We start from the raw sequence: 16,474 nt of genomic DNA, 5'->3' as shown, positions 1-16,474 counted from the left end.
ACATAACAAATACCAATTTCAATTTTGAATTTGTGTGTAGTCTGTGTATGTGTATATATATATATATATAAATGTGTGTGTGTGTGTGACACATCTAAAACAAGAATTAACTGATTCCAAAAGAACATAAAATAATTAGTAAGTACATCTATTTTATTAATGTTAAATTATAAATAAGAAACAAAAGGACACAAAGTGAACAATACAGTATTTGGTGCAGAAAATGATGATTACAAAAACATATATAAATGTACAAACACTTGTGTAAATATAAACATGTAAGAAATAAAACGTAAATTATCTCTTAAATCTGGGAAAATATTCGATTTTAGATGATACTATATTAATGATGCTTTACCGGTAATGGGCTACTTTCACCATATATTAAATATAAACAAGATTCTTTAATATGTAGCTGTGAATGTACATAAATGAAGAAGGGGTTTATTTTTTCATAACAAAAAAAACCCCAACAAATTCCCAAATATGTTAGTTTCAGAATGTTTCTACGGAGACGTAAGCAGTATGAGAACATGCTGTTCAGGCACAAACAGAGAAAACTATGTGTGGACTCTAAGGGAATAGTAATTGACAGAAAGTTGCGTTTGTCCAAAGAAATGACGTCATGAGCAGCGTGTGTCTGTGAGATGTGGAAATGGACCCACAAGTACATATATCTGCAGGCCGGAGGACCGCAAGTGGGCGGAAACCAGCAAGTGGGTAGACACCAGCAAGTGGGGGATCTAGATGTTTTGTGGGAAGGCGAATGTAGGAAATGCAGCATTTGTGATTTGAAAAAAGGGCATAGTTTATCTCCAACAGAACTAGGTACCGTCTACTAGTTGTAGTTTAAAATATTAGGTTTCAGTGAAAACGAAATACATAGCACTCCTAATATTTTAATTATATATTTTTGGTAATCTGATTATGGGGTGAACTGCAAACTTATGAAATCCATTAGGTCTGTCATGTCTACAATCATTATTTTAATTTGATTACAGAATTATAGGACTGTATTTTTTGTTTTGTACTCAGCACAGTATTGGATTATAATCAGTTTAAATGTGTAAACCCTTAAGTAACACTGTGGAAAATGGCCCACTATTCAAATAAATATTTAAAGCAGCTCCTTTCCATTAATGGACTAATTAATGGATTAATAATTTGCAAATAATCATAAACCTACCATGAGCACTCAGTCATAGTGGGTGTATATGACAGTGTAGTCAGTGCCTGTAGCTACAAGTTAGGTGAACTTAATAAGATGGAAATTCACTGTAATGTAGTTAAGGTTTAATGAATTCCAAGAGAGTGGTGCAACCTTTCAGGAAATTTGGCTCAATTAAGAATATAAACTTCAGAGAAGTTCATTGTACTTCATTTAGTTCCTTTGCTTGGTTTTAAATGATTCTTTACAGAAGTATGTCCTTGTTGTAGAGTATTATGTATTACTCTTTGCGTTCAGATGATCACATATGCTTTGATTTGGAATCAGAACCAGGTCCTGGAACATGCTACTCACAAAATTAGTTGAATCAGGTTTGTTTGAACAGGTAGAATATGATCAGAATTGGATAACACTGGCTTAGACTGTCAGAAAGCCTCCCTTTATTATTACCTGGATTGTGCATATGAATTTGTAGAAGGACTATCATTCATTCATTCATTGTCTGAAACTGCTTATCTAATTCAACTCCTCACAGACCGTCACATGGAGTGTGGCTCAAACCCACAACCTGGAGCTATGTGACTGCAACACTACCATGAACCTAATACCAGGCGAAGAATATATAGCACCCCAACACTGGGCTGTGCTGATGAGTCCATATTTACTGTCCTGTCTCTTGTTAGGAAGTGAGTAGTAGCCTCTATGTGAGCAAACATTATCATTCTCAGTACACGTGGTCTCAGTTAAATGGTTATTCTCTTTATTTATTGCAAGAATTTCACATATTAATCCAACCACAAACAAGTCTGTAAATCACATAATGCTGAAAATGTACTCCATATAATGTACTCAATGTTTGCAAGGTACAATATTAACACTGAAAACAAAACAGTTATTACATGGTCACCGACATACAGCTGTTCTACAAAATACACAATAATCTAACACAATGTCCCAAAGAACTCACTGACATTCTCTTAAACTTCCAAACAATGCTCAAACAGAGCAATCTGAGCTGCATTAGTTATAGAACTTTGTTAGAAGAAAGAAAATAACTAGGATACCTATTTTGTGCAGGGCATTTTACACAAAGTAGGACATCACAGTTAACCAGACAGCCTAGGTTTCTAAAAGTATCAAACTATACACACTGTCTGAACTGTGGTGTACAAGGTGCCCTGCAGTCTAGTATCTGTGCCTTAAGAATTGAGATGAGGGCTCTACAGTTCAGTTTACATGCCTTAAAAATTCTGGGGTGAGGGGCGTGGCGTAACCACAAACATCACATTGACCCTGAGACCCTGCTCATCAACACAAGCTTTTAGAAACAGCTCCATATCAGCATAAAAACTAATAAAAAGGGTCCTTTAGCCTCTGGGTCATCTCCAGAGCCTTTATGCCAACTACATATCTCGAAGCCAGCGACGTGCTTGAGTCGTGCTTAAAATGTTCTTCCGCGCTCACTTGGAGCTGTACCACCCACTTGGAGCTGCCTCCGAACTGCAGAGATACCCTTCTCGCTCATTTACACACACACACACACACACACAGAGAGAGAGAGAGAGAGAGAGAGACGCACACAACCACATTCAGACAGGAGAAAGACATGGGGCTCAAACATTCAAAACAGCGAAAACCAACAACGAGGAGAAGAAAAGTGTGCAGTGTAAGTATTTCAGTTTTTACGGTAATCGTGGTTTTACGGTAATTACGGTGCGTATTTCATTTGTGTCAATGGAAAAGGGACGATGTTTTCTTTCCTTTTAGAGAAGCAGATCTAGATGTAGTTTCTAAAAGATATTACATTTGTAATTTACAAAGCCTGAGAATAAAGTAGTCGCTTAAAACCGATTTATATCCTGGGGTTTTATTATTTTATTAAAATATTTATTATTTTAATACTAGCAAAATAGGCAATCGATTAAGCGTATTCATATAAATGTATAAATATTTAAAGTTACATTTTAATTAAGGTTTTCCCTTCCCTCGCTTTAACGCGTTCTCATACCGTGTTTCCCCGATAGTAAGACGCAGTGTGGGTTTTAGGGGGGTCGGCTAATGTAAGACGTACCCCGAAAGTAAGACATAGTAAACTGTACGTTGGAAAAATACAAGCCATAGTACCGGTACCTTTTGCTGCATTAACTGCGGGATGCGGACGGATCTGGAGCGGAATGAGCGGAGGGATGTGGAGGCCGCGGGAGCAGCAGTAATGTTGTCCGTGGTCCAACACGCAGCCTCAGTGCCCTCATGTGCAGCCGCTGGTGGCCGCTCTGATTGGCATGGCCATGGTTGTCATGGAATAAATCTGTTTTATCTTCCAGTATAACATATTTAAACTGTTCGTTCTCACCGTTTTTCATTGTTTTACATGTTATACATGGAAATACCGTCATGATACGGTTGTAACAAGACATTCTTGGCACTTGCTTTTATAAAACTGTTTTATGGTGAATACCATACTGTTCAGGTTGTTAATAAATGTTAATTTTATGGTTAAAACAAAAATCGACATTTTTTACCAATATAAGACATACCCCGAAAGTAAGACATAGTGGGACTTTCGGGGGTAAAAAGAATATAAGACACTGTCTTACTTTCGGGGAAACACGGTAATAGACGCGCACTTTAAATCTCTAACGGTCTTTAGATGAATTTCTAGCAGCAGGTAGGTGTCGCAGTCACACAGCTCCAGGGACCTGGAGGTTGTGGGTTCGATTCCCGCTCCGGGTGACTGTCTGTGAGGAGTTGGTGTGTTCTCCCCGTGTCCGTGTGGGTTTCCTCCGGGTGCTCCGGTTTCCTCCCACAGTCCAAAAACACACGTTGCAGGTGGATTGGCGACTCGAAAGTGTCCGTAGGTGTGAATGTGTGTGTGTGTGTTGCCTTGTGAAGGACTGGCGCCCCCTCCAGGGTGTATTCCCGCTTTGCGCCCAATGATTCCAGGTAGGCTCTGGACCCACCCCCCCCCCCCCCCCCCCCGCGACCCTAAATTGGATAAGGGTTTACAGATAATGGATGGATGGATGGCTTCATATGAGAAAACGCTACATGAACATATTCACTAATCCTACTAATGCTCATTCCTAAATAATGCTACTGTTAATAAATATTTATCATTTTTTAGCTGCTTTTACCACTTTTGTGCATGTCCAATGCTGCAACGCAGTCAGAGTCATATCTCAGATAGAAAGTCGTGTATTACAGCAGCTTAAATACCTTAAGAAAAAAACAAGATCAGACAAGAGTAAAAAGACCAAAAATAGAAAGAAATATATGTTAAAACAAGTATTACTGAAATAGAAGGAAAAAATGCATTAGACTAAATTATTACTGAAATAGAAGAATGTATTATCTGCATAATAACAACTGTATGAATATATGAAATTAGCTGTGCAATGACTAAGTATGTAACATAAATATTCTGCCAGTGTTTGAAAGTACAGAATGTGTGTCATGTCCAAGAATTATCTCAGAATTTCCAATGAGTGGCTGAGTATGAATAGTGAGTGTTAAAAGTGAGTGTACTTAAAGTGAGTGTACTCTGTAAACTAGGGTGACCAGACGTCCTCTTTTACCCGGACATGTCCTCTTTTTTAGACTTAAAAAAAGTCCGGGCGGAATTTCACAAAAGTCCGGGATTTTGTTTTTCTAGATATTACATAGAACTTCGAGAAGTTTCGTTCACAAACTAGTCCCGCCCTCCCCTACTCCGATTGGTTCGCTTGAGTGAGAAGGGGGCGTGGTGAAGTAGCCAAAGCCTTCTGATTGGACGGTCTGACTGTAGAGCTACCGTTATTGGTCGATAACCTTCTCTGTAAACATTAAATTGATCAGTCTTCACGTCAGTAGTCCTTGTTTACGTCAGGCAAAGCTCATCTACCTACCCTCATCTCGAGCAGCTATGTCTCAATCCCATGTTTTCCATGTGTAGCAAATAAAGGTGTAAAGGTCACACTCATCCTGTATAGGCAGCCAACTGGGTCTCTCTAATAGCCCATGTACTAACCCAGCCTAACCCAGGCCCATCTTGAACCCAGCTAACACATGTTCAACACATGTGCCCCCTAAGCAGTGTTGGCATAAAACAGCTCTATTGTAAGATTGTTTTTTGAATATTGAGCTCAGTTATAAGGCATACCAGCTCCAGCACACGCAGGATGATATGGTTTAAGCACTATTTTCTTTTTGAGCTCAGACGTATGTGACTTATCTCAGGATTAATAAGTAACTGAAGCACCAAAAATAAACTTTTGTGCTTTGTGTTTGTGAAGGTAAATATTTTATTATATATACAAATACAACTCATATGAGGAGGGGACTCCAACTGTTTTGCAGGCCCTAAATGAAGTTTATACTCCATAAAATGAGTGCCCCACATGTAGATTACCACCACATATTGGTCACTAAGTGTCAGTACGCTGTTTACTAACAGGAAGAAAATTCATATGAGAAAATGGCTACTCTCTTAAAGGAACACTAGGTAGTATTTTCAGCTTCAAATTTCAGCTTCGAATAGAGCCTCTGTCTTCGCTTCTCTGGGCTTAGCATTGCAGGAACGGAACTATGTAACATTTATATTAAGATATGTTTCTATGCAGCAAAGCTACAGTTCAATTGGTTAATTATCTCGTTTTTGATATATCAGATGTACAATATGTTTTACGGCTTTATTGCATAATGTGTAATTCAAATAAAAAATTAAACATGCTCATTTGTCATTTTATGGTAATTGTTGTGCAGGTTTAAAAATGACCATTTAAATTTTATTAAACAAAAAGCGAATCGTAAAAATGAACTGGTATGAAAATAGCACGTGAAGAATATATTGGTCACTGCATCCATTATAAGCACCATCAGGAAAAAGTGTTGCAAAAGCATGTGAACAATGTGTTCTGTTCTCGGGGATAATAATGTATTACTTACGTTAAAATTAAAAATAGTAGAAAGGTGGAATCTTATTCACTCATTGTACTGCAGTGTTTGTCATGTTGCATGAGTGCGTGCTTGCATTTACTGTGCTTTAATTTACATTAACTTGACTGCAGTAGCTGTGCATGGAATAACTAATCCCTGCTCTTTAGGAAAGCTGTTCAAACTCTTAGCCAAGTGCATATGGACAGTTTCACTGGGTATTTCAGTGCAGGAATCATTTAACATTGTGTTTCATATTTTCACCCAAGTTCCTCTCAACACGGTAGAGGTGGAGGTGCAGGTGATGGGGTTTGTTGCCACAGTCACCTCCACCCTGCAGTACACGAACAATGAGGAGGAGGAGTGTCCTGTGGAGGCGATATTCGTGTTCTCGTTACCTGCGGAAGCAGCTGTCTGTCATTTCAGTGCCAAAATCTGCTGAGAGGAGGTGGTGGCTGAGCTGCATGAGAGAGTCAGGGTGAGTGAGAAAGGTGCCAGATTAATTAAAACGCTTAAAACAATCCTTAAAATATATATTCATAATTTGGCAGTATCTTTCAGGTTATATATATGGTAACACTTTACAATAAGGGTACATTAACTTAAGATTAACTTAAGTATTTAGTTATAAGTCAGCAATAAATGTTTAAGTAACGTCACAATTAACACAACAAACATTATTTTAGTATTTTATAAAATCCTAAATGAATGTGGGGCGGCACGGTGATGCAGCAGGTAGTGTCACAGTCACACAGCTCCAGGATCCTGACATTGTGGGTTCCAATCCTGCTCTGTGTGATTGTCTGTAGGGCTGCAACAACTAATCGATTGTTAAAATAGCTGGCAACTAATTTAATAATCGATTAGTTGGGTCTAAGTTATTATACACATAGGTACAATTGCTACACATGACGGACTCTGGAAGAAGGGTTTGAAAAATGGCGGAGGCGGTCACAGCAGAGGATAATGTTAGCACAAGCAGAGAGAAAAATGTACGACTCAAGTCATCAAAAGTATGGGAACACAAGGAACAGCGTTAGGTGCAAAATGTGCACAGCTGATCTCTCATGGCACGGCAGCACAACATCACTGCATGAGGCATCTGAAAATGAAGCCTGTTGGAGCTATGTGTGAAAGAGATTAAGTATAGTAAGTTAATTCTACTTTTTCTCTCACTCAATGTTACTAGAGCCTGCTAGAGTAGTTAAACAACATTTGTTTTCTTAGTACATTGATATTACACTCGCGTTTAGCGAACAAGCCTTAGCATCCCCCCGAGTTTTCTCTTTCACCTTAAATGTGTCAGCTCGACCAGCAGTTCCAAAACAAACCGTAGTTTTAGTCAAGATAACGGATTGGATAAGCGGTTACAGATAATGGATGGATGTTGTCTGCATTTTAGATCAGTAGTTATTAACTTTAAAATGGTGTATGTTCATATCTTCGCTTTCTCTCTCACCTCAGATAAAAACAGCCCAGCATTGCTGACTATGTTTTGAAGATCTACACACCACAGCAAGCAGCTGTTCTCACTGATGGTGTCCTGAATATACTAGTAACAGACAGGAAACCAAATTTGGCTTGTCTTCCTTTTGATCCGATTAATAATCGATTAATCGAAAAAAATAATCGACAGATTAATCGATTATCAAAATAATCATTAGTTGCAACCCTAATTGTCTGTGAGGAGTGTGGTGTGTTCTCTCTGTGTCTGCATGGGTTTCCTCCGGGTGACTGTCTGTGAGGAGTGTGGTGTGTTCTCCCTGTGTTTGCGTGGGTTTCCTCCGGGTGACTGTCTGTGAGGAGTTTGGTGTGTTCTCCCTGTGTCTGCGTGGGTTTCCTCCGGGTGACTGTCTGTGAGTAGTGTGTGTGTTCTACCTGTGTCTGTGTGGGTTTCCTCTGGGTGACTGTGAGGAGTGTTGTGTGTTCTCCCTATGTCTGTGTGGGTTTCCTCCAGGTGACTGTAAGGAGTGTGTGTGTTCTACCTGTGTCTGAGTGGGTTTCCTCTGGGTGACTGTGAGGAGTGTTGTGTGTTCTCCCTGTGTCTGTGTGGGTTTTCTCCAGGTGACTGTCTGTAAGGAGTGTGTGTGTTCTCCGTGTCTGAGTGGGTTTCCTCTGGGTGACTATCTGTGAGGAGTTTGGTGTGTTCTCCCTGTGTCTGCGTGGGTTTCCTCCGGGTGACTGTCTGTGAGGAGTTTGGTGTGTTCTCCCTGTGTCTGCGTGGGTTTCCTCCGGGTGCTCCGGTTTCATCTCACTGTCCAAAAACACATGTTGGTAGGTGAATTATTGGCACCCCCTCCAGGGTGTGTTCCAGTCTTGCACCCAGTGATTCAGATAGGCTCTGGACCCACCGCAACCCGGAACTGGATAAGCGCTTACAGATAATGAATGAATGAATAAATGGACGTTAGTTAATTATACTTCTTGATGATTATTATTACTTAACGATAAATTATGACATTAGGTTTTATTACTGTCTTAAGCATCATGAATTGTGTATACCACACAAAGGAACTTTCACAACTGTGCAGGTCAGATCAACAGTACCATGATCTTAAAGAAATAAAACACAGGGTCATGCATCAGAGAGAAGTGTCTAGAGACAAGGTCTGGTCTGAAGAAAAGTGAGACGCAGGAGGAACCTCAGATGTCTTTTGAGAATGTGGTTCCTCTGCTTGAGTGAGTCAGTGCCTGTGAATTGTCATGATGACCTTCAGCTCAAGAGCAGCGGCTCCAGAGTATCATAATCTGTTCTAGTAGCACTACATTTCTAGGGAAATGATACAAGCTGCAGAACAAGTGCACAGTTGAATGTCTGTGTCGAAAATGGATGATTTCACTAATTATGAAGGGTGTATACAAACGTAAGGATATAGATCAGAATTCCTTTCATTCATTTATTGTCTGTAACCTCTTATCCAGTCCAGGGTTGTGGTCTGGGATCGTAGAGCAGGATCTGATTGTTTAATTGAACACTTAGCTCTCTGCTCTATCCATACCAGCAGGACACAGATTAGTATTCATTTATTACAGTTTGATGGTGTATATATATATTCCCTCTCTGTTTCAGGCATGGGAGCTGTATAACAATGCTATAAGTTCAGGGCAGAGGGCGTATATAGTGCAGGAGACTGAGGAGAGTCCAGATGTGTTTAGCATGGTTGTAGGCTGCCTTCCTCCAAAAGAGAGTGTCTTTGTGACCCTCGTCTACGTCACTGAGCTGACCGTGGATGCAGATCATGGCCTGCGCTTCTGTCTGCCAGCTGTACTCAACCCTCGATACACACCCAGCGACATGGGCAAGTCAATAACACTTTATCATTTTCATGAACAGTCAGTCATGTTACAAATCTTATTACCAAACAGCTGGCAGTTTTACACTTTTCCAGTGGTGGACAGTAACGGAGTAAATGTAAGTAGTTTTTTTGTGTATCTGTACTTTACTGGAGTATTTTTATTTAGGCTGACATTTTACTTTAACTTCATTACATTTCATAGTTAAATATCTTACTTTTTTACTCCAATACTTTGAGAAATCTGGAAATGGAAGTCACACCAAATCAGGTTACAGTGTTCACTTTGTTAAAAGTGTGTTGACCTAGACAGAGCTGTCCAGTTCAACATCAGTGCAGCAGCATTGAGTGCCAGCGGGAGTTCGTATGCCAAAAGGATAGAGGAAAATCCTAACTTGTTGCAGCACCCCTAGCATTGTCATTCATCTTTTTTGTGTATTTATACAAAATCGTTTAAGGTGGAACGGTGTGTTTGAGTAAGAACTGACTGTAGCTTGTTGGTGGTTGAAGTTTAACTTTTAAAGGTTTTTGTTCACTGTTTGAATTACCACAGGAACACATTTGTAACTCAAATTGTTTAGTTTTGTCTTTCACTCTGTGTTTACTTTCATGCAGTTAGCACTCTTCTAAATTTAGAGTCAGTTCCACCTTAAATAATGTAACTGTAACAGCAAAAATAAACCCACCTATGGAACAGGAATAGAGCAATATCCTCTTCTCTTTCCATGCTTTTCAACGTTCAGTGTCTCTCCACCATCCATGCCGTTCCTTGGCCATGGCTCATAGAGAGAGAGAGAGAGAGAGAGAGAGAGAGAGAGAGAGAGAGAGAATGTCAGACTGTCAAACAAAAATGCTTTTATCTTTCTTATTATTAAAGGAGACATATAAATTTTTTGCTTAATGGGGTTTTGGCACACTAATGAAATTTCAATGCTTTGGTCAAAAATACCACAAGGAACTAACAACACAGCACTTTTCTTACACTGTCTAAACAGCCCTGCTTTCAGCTGCTGTTGAGAAGAAGACACTCTGTAAATCAAATGCTGATCTCCCAGCAGTGAGGTGCGAGAGGCAGAACCGCAGTGTTTTTGTTGCTTTCACTGTTTTATCTTTTTTCTCCTTTCTTTACCATATTTAATCAGTACTCATATCTCAGCACTCTTTGTATCTGTTTTGCAGGGTTTAACCTCATCTTTGCACTCTCACATAAAAGCGGGTCCAATGCCAACTACTCAGGTTCACCATAAGTGGAGTGAACACAGTGAGTGGACAAAGGTTTGAAAAACATCCAAAAGCACAACACACACTAACACACCACCACCACATCAGTGTCACTGCAGAGAATGATCCACCACCCAAATCATACCTGCTCTGTGGGGGGTCTGACCATTGAAGAGCAGGGTGAAAAGGGGACAAGAAAGTATGCAGAGAAACAGATGAACTACAGTCTGTAACTCTAGAACTGCACCTGTGTGTTCAGTGGAGCTGATAAAATGGACAGAGAGTGTAGATTACATTAGTGTTTTTTCTTTTGCTGTATCATTTTAATTGTTTGAATAATTTAAATTTTGTTTCCTTTTAATGCAAAATTTAAGTATTCTAAATGCCTTGCTCTTAATTTAACTGCTTTTTACTGTTTCTTTTGACTCTGTAAAGCTCTTTGAATTGCCCTTGTGTATGAAAAGTGCTCTATAAATGAACTTGCCTAGATACAAGGTTGGTGTTCCTAATCCAGTGATTGGACTGTGTATGTATTTCAATACTTGTCAAATACTGAATATGAATGTGGTCAGTAATTGGAAGTAAACTAAATGGTGTTATTGTCACTGCTGATATTTTTGTAGACAGGGAATTCATCGACTGGCTGCTCGAGCCTTGATCCAGTCTCTGGAAATGGAGGAAAAGAAAACATATGCCCGGGAAAAGGCAACAATTGACCAGAGCTTAAGAGACAAGGTGGTGGACCTCAGTGTACAGTTGTCCACAAGGGCAGTGGACATCCAGTGACAGGACCAATGGTGGACAAGAGGAGGGTGTATAACCTTAGGGATTTCACTTTAGCTGACGGTATTGTTTCTTTGTGTTTATTATATAAAATATATTTGTGTGTATGTGCCAGTCTTTGTAGAGAGATATAAAACAATTTATTGAAATACATCAATTATAAAATGATAAAAAAAATTTTTAATACATGCTCTGGAGCAGCCACACATAAGCCTAAGGTCACCAGGTTCAATGCCAAGCCTGAGCTGGAAAGGTATAAGCCACCAGCATTGGACTGCAGTGTCAAAGAAGTACCTTTGCGATGAGGTGAAGTGGTGAATCTGTAGTGATATTTTAGTGACACCAGTGTCACGCCTTCGTCTCGTCATTTCTGTTGTCCCCAGTCATGTGCTCTTTTTAGCACATGGCTATGTTTTGTTTATGTCCTTGTCTCCGCCCTCGTCCCGCCTCCTCGTTCGTGTCATCTGTTAACCCGTCCTCCTTGTTATCTGTCCAGGTGTGTCTCATTTGTGTCTGCATTTAAGCCCCCTTGTCTCACGTCCTGTTTGTCGTACATTTCTCATTTTCACCGTTGTTTTGTCAAGTTCTCTGTCAGGTCCTGTCTTTTTGTGTCATTCTCGTTCTCGTTAGATTCCAGTTCCCTGTCTCGTTGTTTTGCTTCCTATTCTAAGTCGTGCCGTTTCCTTTCCTAGTAATGTCGTGTCGTTTCTTTGTTTTGTATGGTTGGTTGTTTTGCTCTTTCATAGTCTAGTCATGTCGTTTCGTTTCCCAGTCCTGTAATGTTGTTTCCTGTGTAGCTTGTCTGTGTTTTGTTATATATTTTGTTATATCTTTTGTTATATTAAAATCTCTGAGTTCTAGCAAGTGCGTCCGCCTCTGTCAGTCCGCCTCGTGATCCGTGACAACCAGACCTCACTTAAAAAAAAAAAGCAGTCTAAATGTAAAGTTGGAGGTGGTTGTGTGACCAAACCCCACAAAAAAGTAATACTTTACTTTCAGAAAGAAAGTGTTTTACAGATGCATTACATTATACAGATGCATAATTTCAGTGCAAAAAAAGAAAAAAGAAAAAAAGAATCAGTGCTACAAATTCAAAGGTGGTAATATTTCAAAGTCTAATGAAACAGATTTGCTTCCATATAAAGCAATGTAACATAAGATAATCCTTTATAAGTCCTTTATTTACAGTGAGGATACGCAGCAGCAAAGGAACGGAAAAGTATTTAGTAATATAAAAACTTACTTACTTAAAAAGTGTAATTACACACATTAATTAATTAATTATTAATACATTATTATTACATATATTATTTATTGCAGTTATTTCATCCATCCATCCATCCATAATCCACCGCTTATCCGGGTCCGGGTCGCGGGGGAAGAAGTCGAAGCAAAGAAACCCAGACCTCCCTCTCCCCAGCCACCGACTCTAGCTCCTCTGGGGGTAGACCGAGGCGTTCCCAGGCTAGTCGAGACATATAGTCTCTCCAGCGTGTTCTTGGTGTGCCCCAGGGCCTCCTCCCCGTTGGACATGCCAGGAACACCTCTCCAGGAAGGCGTCCAGGAGGCATCCGAACCAGAACCACCTCAACTGGCTCCTCTCGACGTGGAGGAGCAGCGGCTCCACTCCGAGTCTCTCCCGGATGTCCGAGCTCCTAACCCTGTCTCTAAGGGAGAGTCCAGACATCCTGCGGAGAAAACTCATTTCAGCCGCTTGTACCCACGATCTCGTTCTTTCGGTCACTACCCAAAGCTCGTGACCATAGGTGAGGGTTGGGACGTAGATTGAACGGTAAATCGAGAGCTTTGCTTTTCTGCTCAGCTCTTTCTTCATCCACAACGGACCGGTACAGAGCCCGCATTACTGCTGACGCTGCACCGATCCGCCTGTCAATCTCACGCTCCATTTTTCCCTCACTCGTGAACAAGACCCCGAGGTATTTAAACTCCTCCACTTGAGGCAGGATCTCACTTCCAACCTGGAGAGAGCACTCCACCCTTTTCCGACTGAGTACCATGGACTCGGACTTGGAGGTACTGATCCTCATCCCTACCGCTTCACACTCGGCTGCAAACTGGAGGTCCCGGCTCGATGAAGCCAACAAGACCACATCATCAGCAAAAAGCAGACATGGAATCCTGAGATCACCAAACCGGACACCCTCCGCCACTTGGCTACGCCGAGAAATTCTGTCCATAAAAATTGTGAACAGAACCGGTGACAACGGGCAGCCCTGATGGAGTCCAACTCCGACTGTACTGCCAGCCATACGAACCAGACTCCTGCTCTGTTTGTACAGGGACTGGATAGCTCGTAACAAAGAGCCTAGTACCCCATACTCCCTGAGCACCCCCCACAGAATACCCCGAGGGACACGGTCGAATGCCTTCTCCAGATTCACAAAACACACGTAGACTGGTTGAGCAAACTCCCATGCACCCTCCAGGATCCTAGCGAGGGTAAAGAGCTGGTCCGCATTGGAATCCGCATTGTTCCTCCTGGATCCGAGGTTCAACTATCAGTCGGACTCTCCAGTACCCCCGCATAGACCTTACCAGGGAGGCTGAGGAGTGTGATCCCCCTATAGTTGGAACACACCCTCCGATCCCCCTTTTTGAAAAGGGGAACCACCACCCCAGTCTGCCAGTCCAGAGGCACTGCCCCCGATGTCCACGCGATGTTGCAAAGACGTGTCAACCAGGACAGCCCCACAACATCCAGAGCCTTGAGGAACCCGGGGTGAACCTCATCCACCCCCGGGGCCCTACCGCCAAGGAGTTTCCCTACCACCTTGGCCACTTCAGCCCCAGTGATAGACGAGTGATACACTCGGACTCAATGTCTCCAGCCTCCCCCGGGATGCAGTCGAAGCTCTGCCGGATGTGGGAGTTGAAGATCTTTCTGACAGGTTCCTCTGCCAAACGTTCCCAGCAAACCCTCAGCACATGTTTGGGCCTGCCAGGTCTGTCCGGCATCCTCCCCCAGTTAATGATTGTTTTCTGATTTTATGCTACGGGATCCTTCCAGTCAGTAGGTAGTTTATGTTCATTAGTCAACAGTGTGTCACATCGTTCACCGAGTTTCAAACGCCCTCGCCCGTCTGCTGAAGTTTGTCAGCTGGTACAACAGTGGCGATAACAGGCATCAGAGTGAGTGCATGTAAACAACTGTTTCCATGGAAACAATAGAATAACACATTTCCTTACGTAAGGACATCTTTTAAGGGATTCTGTGTAACACCCTTAAGTAAATCCCTCAGCTCAGAAGAAGAAATGAAGCCTTAAGAGTCATACTTAAGGGGAAAACACAACACTGCAAATAACTCCAACACTACAACATTAAACCCCTAAACGGTCAGTACAGAGCCGCTAAGGTGCTCAAACCACTGGATAATGCAAAAAAATAGATAGACAGGAAATTCAGACTTTTGATTGGCTGATGCATGAAATTATTGGTAGAAACTCAGCCTACTTATTGCGCCCATTTGTATTCAGATACACTGTGAGAATTATTTAAAAAAAATAAAATAATTATAATAATAATAACCACAGAAGTGGAATATAGCAAAATATTTATATGTATGTTTGATTCAATAAAAATAAACATTAATTCATTCATTTTCCGCAAACCCTGTTCATTGTTGGTCGTGGGTCCAGAACCTCCCTGGAATCACAGAGGACAGATTCACACAGCTGAGAGTGACTGGGTGAGTGTGTGAAACTGTCCACAGGTGTGAGTGAGCGAGTGAAGCACCCCACCTGCAAAAAACTAATTTCAAGAGTGCTGCATTGAGATCTCAACCCCCTACTAATCCCCACAAACTCCCCGCTCTCACACCACCACGGGACCAGCAAATTTATTTGGGCCAGAATACAACTATTTAATTTTTAACATATGCAGAGTAGAAGGACTGGCGCCCCCTCCAGGGTGTGTTCCTGCCTTGCGCCCAGTGATTCCAGATAGGCTCCGGACACACCACAACCCTGAATTGGAGAAGCGGTTACCAGGGCTGCTCAATCCTGGTCCTGGAGATCTACCACCCTGGAGATCTCTGATCCAGCGCTAATATACAAACGCCTCTGAGAGCCTTTGTCACCTGGATCAGGTGTGTTTTTGTTTAGAGTTGCACCAGGATTTTACCGTTGTTTAACCCACTATGAGCAATAGAGAAGTCACTGTTCAAACAACAATATAAATCTCTCAAGACTTTGTCAACACTGTCCTTACATTTTCCCCTATTAACCAGGGATATCTTGAGCGACCCGTTTTTAGGGTTTAAATGCATACAAGTACTCCATAAATTTGTTTATTGCATCAAGATTTTTTGACTTTTTCAGAAACTTCTATTTAATCCCGCGCGGTTATTTCGAGCGCGCAAGAAGGTTTCTGCGCGCGCGGATATTTTTGAGCGAGCAAGAAGGTTTCTGCACGCGCGATGTCTCTGGCCTGCGCGCTCGCTACACACTTAGTGTAGAAACACACTGACTGTAGAAACTACTTTATTAGTAAAAGAAAGTACTGTAAATGCTATCTAGATCGGTAGTTACCAACATGCAGGGCTAGCTGATTGTGTAATGCTTAAATCTAAATAACTTCCTAAAGGAAGCTTAATACTGCAATAAAGTTAGCTTGCGGTTTGCTATTTACAAGTCTGTTGGCTATAATTCTGTAATGTAGTAACGTACACCTGCATATTTTAGTGTGTATTTGATTTAACTGTGGTTCAAAATTTATGTATAGCAAAATAGTGTTTCATTTTTTTGCCGTAAATATTGGCAATGTATGTAGCCTTAATTACATACAGGGGAATGAAAGGAGGGTGAACTGAACCCACCTGGTCTGTGAAATCTTTCTGTATTTTTTATTTTTTGGTCTTTTTCTGATAAACTCAATAGAGCTTTCCAGAGTTAAAACCTATTTGTTCAGTGTTGTTTTGTGTGTGTGTGTGTGTGTAAAACTCAGGAGGGTTGCTCAGGTAGGTTGATTTAAACCTGCCTTCCTCTCTCTACATGAACAGTTTGAACTGCAGTATTAAGATTCCTTTAGAAAGATATTTACTGGTCTCCGGCCTGTATGTCCTTCCCACTTGGCGGTCAA

The 16,474-nt window shown here is 41.2% G+C and overlaps 1 protein-coding gene across 3 annotated transcripts in view; it reads left to right on the top strand.

Annotated features, from left to right (window-relative positions):
* Positions 1-6,536: 6,536 nt before the first annotated feature.
* The window catches only part of LOC136709358 (von Willebrand factor A domain-containing protein 5A-like), a 41,335-nt gene continuing 31,397 nt past the window's right edge, over positions 6,537-16,474 (top strand). Inside the window, exon 1 of one of the 3 annotated variants that reach the window (XM_066684506.1) lies at positions 6,537-6,557. The gene's annotated coding sequence lies outside the window, so the exon portion shown is untranslated. Of the gene's footprint in view, positions 6,558-11,422; positions 11,440-14,510; positions 14,527-16,474 lie in introns of those variants that run through there. The other 2 variants (XM_066684504.1, XM_066684503.1) reach the window with 2 other exon arrangements.

Source organism: Hoplias malabaricus, chromosome 11 (genome assembly GCF_029633855.1).
Source record: "Hoplias malabaricus isolate fHopMal1 chromosome 11, fHopMal1.hap1, whole genome shotgun sequence".
Lineage (NCBI taxonomy): Eukaryota > Metazoa > Chordata > Actinopteri > Characiformes > Erythrinidae > Hoplias > Hoplias malabaricus.
This window is presented reverse-complemented; position numbering and strand designations above follow the sequence as displayed.